Source organism: Armigeres subalbatus, chromosome 1 (assembly GCF_024139115.2).
Source record: "Armigeres subalbatus isolate Guangzhou_Male chromosome 1, GZ_Asu_2, whole genome shotgun sequence".
NCBI classification, from domain to species: domain Eukaryota; kingdom Metazoa; phylum Arthropoda; class Insecta; order Diptera; family Culicidae; genus Armigeres; species Armigeres subalbatus.
In genome coordinates, this window is record NC_085139.1 from 287,745,675 (window position 1) to 287,752,829 (window position 7,155).

Here is a 7,155-nt window from a genome sequence, read left to right on the forward strand (position 1 = left end):
ATCAGTATGCTTCGTTCCGGTTACGTATTGCTTCAACCTGGACATTCTTTCATTGATCGACCACCTATCACGCGCATATCGCTATCACTAAAGCTGTTCCCAGCTCGTGTGTTTGCCGCAGCCCTGGTAGATGGTATGATTACCTCTAAACGTTCGCACCGTGATCCCTTCAACAAACCTCCTGAAGCGCTACGATGCCAATCCACGGTCTGAGCACATCGCGAGTATGCGTGCTCCCGATGAATTGAGAGATTTGCAGTTCCACGCAGTTTCCAATCGCTAGTCCCTTTTCGTCGCAGTGGTCTTCGCCGATGTTTCCGGTTCGTACTCTCTTGTTGATTGTTCGTTGCTTAATGATTTTTAAAGGCTTTGCAGGGCCTGACCAAACCCCTAAATTTCCGGAGGACCATTCCTCCTTATTTCCGGTGGACCATGGTGCACAGTTTCATAGAGTCCTCGCTGGCACTCGGACGATGATCAGCCCGCTAACATGGAGAACAGACGCTGTTGTGAGCGATCCTGACATGGAGAGCAGACGCTCAATAAGATTTGCACCTCCGGAGGAGCAAACCCCCTTCCTTGTCAGCATACGACCATGATTCCCACGGGGTTGGTTACCGATCTTCCTAAGGTTGCTCGTATCAGCCAGCACCGCGAAGGTATGGATAGGGTCTATTTTATCCTTCAGTGCGTGAAGCCAATGGTACGTTTACCCAGCATTTGCCGTGCCTATATTCTGTATGCCCTTGAATATCAGCTCCACCAAAACAGACATTGTCAGTCTGAGATAGAACACGAATGAAAAGAGATTAATCATGCGTCAAAACTAACGGAACGTTTTAGTCTTTCTTCGGAAAAAGCCATCACATTTTCTTTGAAATTCCATCAGGCATTTTACTCTTTGGTGAATTATTTGTTTACCTAAACATATCATGTATCCTTGAATAAAAAGAATCATACTACTATTTTTCTAGCTATCTTTTTTGAGTATAAAAAATCATAGTTGAATTTTTGTGGAATCATTTGAAATATTGTACAGTAATTATACGACAGATGATATTTACGATAAGCTATATAATATTTTATTTTTGATAGATATCGTTACCATTCAAAAACTCAACTTTGTTTGTTTACAATTTTACGAATGTATTTATTTCACGATTATGATTATATTCACGAAAGACTTCAAATAGAATGATTCTTTCAACGATTCAGCAGTTAATCAAATTAAAAGCTGTGCAATAATCTTTCAATATTATGATTATTGTATTACAATATGTATAATATTATTTCACAAACTATTAGCAGGGGAATATTCATTTGGTTTTCGGTTTTTAAAATAAGTCAACATTTTTTTCTTTATAATATTAATTATTTATTTTTATGATTAATAAATGTCCGAAATAACATAAATGGCAACTGACATCGGCCAATGAAGTTGAAACAGGTTGAAAGATTGATTAGGTTGGTCCAGACCAAGTGCCAGACTAATTGTGTTCCAGACTTATGGTGTATCCGAGACTTGGGTTCGGAATCCTGAAACGATGTGTCACAAAACCATTAGTAATTAGATCACTCTTATTATTCTAAGCGTCGAACACTGCATATTGAAGAATATCCATAATAGAAGATTCTTACCTTCACATCATATCTTTGTGGTTCGCCAATCTCCTCTCCGTTTTGAGATTTCCTCTTGAAGTGGAGGAAACGGATGTTTCTGGAACAAACAAAATTAAACAGAAACAGAATTAAATTTACTTCTCTATTGTATATAATAATTTTTCGCTTACATGCATTTCAATCCCTTTAAACAAGTATTTTCATTGTAATTTTTCTTTCACACCGACTTTGGAAAAAAAAATTAGTACCGTTGGTTCAAATCGCGACAAAAACTGCCGTTGGCAGAAATGTCTCTATTACACTGAAAATAAAATTCACCTAATTTCTGCCATTGTGGAATAAGCCAAATCATATCATGAATGATTTGTGCTCTTCAGATTATTTTCATTTCCCATTCTAGTAATCATTATTGCAACATGTATAATCCGTCAATAATTGTATGACCAGGTAATTAAAAGTATTAATCATATGATTGCATGTATCATACTGTTGATGATGATTAAAAGTGTAATGGAAAACTTATAATACTAACTGTTCAGCTACGATTTATTTCTATGCGGGCGTTCTCAACAAAGTTCTTTGAAAACTTGATTTGCATTCATTTGTTTCCCGTGTACATATACATGAGTCGCATGATACACAAACATGTGTAGATTTTAATTTAAGTGCATATATAATATTTGTCATCTCTATTTCAGGAACAGTGGAAATCGAAACGTCATTTCTGTTTTGTTTCTGCTGCATCTGTGTGATTAATGTTTTGTTATTTTCGTATAGCTTAATTTTTAGGTAATCCTTACGCTGGATCAAGATTTTTCATTTAATTGCTGTATTTCTTTATATTAGCAGCGCAGAATGTTGAAATCATTTACAATAAAATTTTGCTGAGGATAGCTGAAACAGACGTCAACGAATCAACGTTATATGACTTTTGGAAAGGAAACTGTGAGTATAAAATTCAATGTTTATGAGAGATTAGATGCAATATTTACAAATTGTAATTGTTATTTTATTAGTTATACCTCCTGGCTGAACTTTCTGCCAGGTCAAGATCTAAAGACAAATACAAATAACTCGATCATAGATTGATTCTTCAAATGATGATTATCCACCACCAGCCAAAGTAGGTATCAGATAAAATCGATGCCTCTGTTCCTGTAAAGTGATTCTCGTATAAATCGACAATTCTTCATAATGATGAAGATCGCTCGCTAGTACATGTAGAATGTTAGACGAATAATAAATATATTATCATTACATTATTACCGGTCTCGTTATCAGTGATTCCATTCACTGCTCGAGCCATTCAAAGGATTTACGACTAAGGCGGATGCTTCAATATTATTACTCACCAAAGGGCCCTAGCGTGTTTGAATTCCTTTCAATTAATTTCGCACTCGCGACAACCTGGCTACAACTTTCAAGATCTATTTTTCATTGCTTTCGCTTACGCGATATTTTATTTAACTGTTTGACATCGATACCGATAGAGATATAAAATTAATTTTAAACCTATCGTAGAACTTCGGTCCATTTAAAGTTTCATACATATGCCAATCTGCTCTATTCCTTCCAATTGGAAGAAATCTACGAGTTTCATTCTTTTATATCCATTGGGGCCTTGCTGCGTCAGATTACTATCTCACCCGTAATGGCAAACGTTTCGATCCGAAGCGAATCGATCCTCGGAGACCACTCTCCTGCAGGGTGGAACGACTTCCGGGCGGCAGGGTGGATTCGGTTCCATGCTGCGACCATTGGTGCCCAGATCGAAAACCACAAATCAGGAAGCCTGTCGAGATCTGAGTGGTCGCCGTCTGCGGGACATCAACGAGGAGAAACGTCTGAAAGCGTACCTGGACAAGCAGAAGAAGCTCGGAGGACAGCGTGCAAGCAGAAGAAAATCGATAAACTGCTGGCCAAACCGAAGCACGAGTTCCATGATGAACAGTACAATCAGGTCAGGTGATTTGACGCAGAATGTTGGCGATGCGGTGCGGAGGGCTTCCGGAAGGCCGCCGAAGTGGAGAAAGCAGCGGTGGACTGAAGAGGAAAGCCGTGGACGACGGCAAGAAGGAAAATTAGTCAAGAAGAAGGCGAAGGGAGCACTCTGGCTGGGGAAGTGACGATTTGGGTTCGTCTTCGGAGGATGTAGCGATTCTGACTCGCTTGTTCGTCCGGTGAGGAAAGTCCAGCGAAGAGCGGATCGATGTCGTCCTCTCATCGTCGAAGCAAATGGTGACCTCTGAGGATGAAAAGCAATCAACAGGAGAAGAAGGCGGAGGCTGGTTGAATTAGACTGTGGAGTAAGACAAGATCGTGTTGTTATTTTGATGACAGTAAATAACTGCAATGTATGGATCAGACAAATGAATAGATTCAGGATTCCCTTTTGATATTCCTTTTTCAGGTACTGCCCATGATCGCATATTTGTAACACTCACATATTGTTCATTTGTAGAAAGCCTGTGAGTCGTTCAGAAAGCTTAATTTACTGCATTTAATCCATAATAGTAAAATACTATCTTGCTCATCTGTGGTGCTGAAATGATTGAGTTTTGGGAGGATCGACAAACGATTTTCAAAATCAACAAATGCAAATGTTACAATTACAAATATGCAATCATGGGCAGTATTCGCTCGTACTCCATAGAGTTTCGACGACTTTCAAATTGTAAATGATTTTCTTAGAATTCCTGATAACCCATGATGGTAGCTTACTTTCAATTGACTCAGTTCCTCCTCGATGAGCATACACCGAATGAATATGCTTCTCCAATGCAGTCGATTCTGATTCAATCGCTCCCATAGTCGCCCTGAACCACCGTATACTGCCTTGTTGTATAATCTTAACAATATTCATCCCTTTATGTGTGCTTCCACATATTTGCTATGCGAATTCACATACCTTCAAACAGGGGTAACTTCCGCACTTTTCAAGTTTCTCTCTTAATAATTATTCTGAACTAAAAGGTTTATTCATTCTACTAGCACATGATACTTTAAATGTGTCCTAACATTTTTTTTCTTTATTAAGGAGCTTTCAGTCCATTCCTAATATTAGTGATTAGACATATAATCAGACATATAACAATAATAAAAATACGAATATAATATTTATATTGTAAAAACAAAAACTTGTGGAAAACCTAAGTGTTGCAAGTCACCTCGTTGGACGGTAGCTATTATGTGGGAAATGCTATAGTCAAAATTTATGTGTGCCACACATAATGAATATGGTTGGATTTTGGTCAAGGATGTTAACGATCATTCAGTAATTTGCGTTCGATCATTTAGTAGTTTGTCAATAACACATTCCAGAAGCTGAATTTTAAAATATGTTGTATGGTGGACTTCTAGTGTGAAGGTTCTTTTACAACTTTGTCAAATGGTTCGTTGTTTGAATTCCATTAGTAACGGAGTTATAGCTATAGTTTCAGTAACTTAGACTAAATGATAACAAAATTCCAATCATTTAGTATAAGTTACTGCAACTAGCGCTCTAACTCCGTTATTAGTTGAATTTTGGTCAGTGTAAGTGTATGATCACTTCAAATCTGAACTTTTGATAGAAGGCTCGGCGACCCATAGTGTTATATACATTGACGTAACTAATGAAAAATTCTAGGGGGGGCTAACTTTTTTTAAACTTTTCTATTTTAACACTCATATGTAACACAAAATGTTTACCATTTTCGCTCGATTCGACTGTTGGTATATTGTTGGTCTACCAGATATCAATGGACGACTTGAATCAGTGGTCCCCAGCATGCGTATTATCTAGGGCCGCATAGCAATTTTGAACTGTTGAAGCGGGCCGCAGTACATTTGCAGGCTTTGCTCTTCGTTTCATGTAGAATATTACAGCTTAATCAACATCTTTGTTAAATATTTTTGGTACCATCATTCGAGGGTTCTTTTGACAAATCGGGGGCTATTTTGGACATTTTTAAACAAGAATTATAACGTAAATGACTCTAAAATTGCCTTTATCACCATCCGGGTGTCGTGTTGATAGTTGGATGGCAACTTTCAGTTTCAAATTTGATATTTAATCCAGGTATCTGGCACCCCCAATCCTACCCACTACGTTTGACAATAGCCAACATCTTTGAGTTTCCCATTGTTCGGTTGAAATTGGGTTTCCCACTGACAATTCTATTTTGTAAACAAACCACTATTCCGAACTGATTTTTTCCAAATAGACGTAATTATTTTTCACCATTTTTCGAGAACTTGTGCGAAAGTATGAAAGCGAGGTGTGTTTCAACAAGAATATTGATGCTATTAATAAATTTTCATATTTCGATCGGCACCAAGCGCTCTACTTCGCCAAAATATCACAATATTTGAAACATATTTTCAATGGAAGGTTTTGATGACTACAATTACGCCTTCGTGTTAAGTTAATCGATGATTTTGATGCTGGCATCAAAAACATGGCCGCTTCGCAGACCCCTGATTTAATCCGTTTACTTTTTTTTAGAAAATCAAAAATCCAATGTAGCCCCCGGAGTCAAAAGAAGCCTTGCAGTACAGTAGCGTAAAGTATGTTGATATTCAGCTTATTTTATGGAGTTAAAAATAAAGGCCCTTATTATGGATTCCACTGCACAGTGAAAACAAAGTGAAGTGAGCAGAATCTTATTACGGTTTCCACATCAGTAATGCAACGTACACACCAGTCAATCAGTTGGACGAACATTGACTCCGCCCGCAAGAAAACAAGTACAAGTTGGCGCTTCGGTCGTTCGTGTGTGATATTGTTGGTCGAATAAATTGATTGTTCGTGTCGCTGTTGCTAAAACTTGTTGGATGTTTGAATAAACGAGAGGTGGAGTCAATGTTGGTCAAACTGCTTGACCGTGTGTACGTTCCATAAGAACATGTGAGAAGTTCATTTCATGTGACAGCTCTGATGAACGCACACGGTTAGAAAAAAGTACCTAATTTTAAGTACTTTTTTTCTCTTGCATCTCCCTTCCTCTTCCTTTCAGTCTTGCAAAATGTCGTGACCATCACCAGATGATCAGATATGAAAACAAAAACCACCACGCTTTTAAACGATGTTCTTTACTGACAATCACTGCAAGCGCATCGTGACATGTAGAAGCTGACACGTGAGTACCTTCGGTAAGCGTGACACCCAGATTGACAACCACAAGCTGAGAGCCATAAAGAGCATCAGGTCGGTCAGCTGTCAAAAGTGCAGGTGAGCACCGTTATTGATTGATTTTGTTGTCGTTTGATTGGACTGACGTCGTTTTTAATTGATAAATTGGATAAATCAATAGTTAAATTATTGTTCATTCACAAATTACATAACGCTAAAATGGACCTGGGGCTGAAAGCCCCACCCACCATCTCGTAACGTATTTTGTATGGGAGGGTTCTGAAATTTGTATGGGCCGTATTTGTGAATGGCTCTAACTAAGTTTTACCAATTTGATCCAGACTATCTTTTGAAAAAGGCCAAATTTTTTATTGATTTTTCAAATGGATACAATAAAAAACGACGCATCCTACAAAAAATAT

The 7,155-nt window shown here is 38.0% G+C and overlaps 1 pseudogene; it reads left to right on the top strand.

Moving 5' to 3' along the window:
- Positions 1-595: 595 nt before the first annotated feature.
- On the top strand, positions 596-3,804 carry LOC134207428 (splicing regulator SDE2-like; annotated as a pseudogene).
- Positions 3,805-7,155: the final 3,351 nt, after the last annotated feature.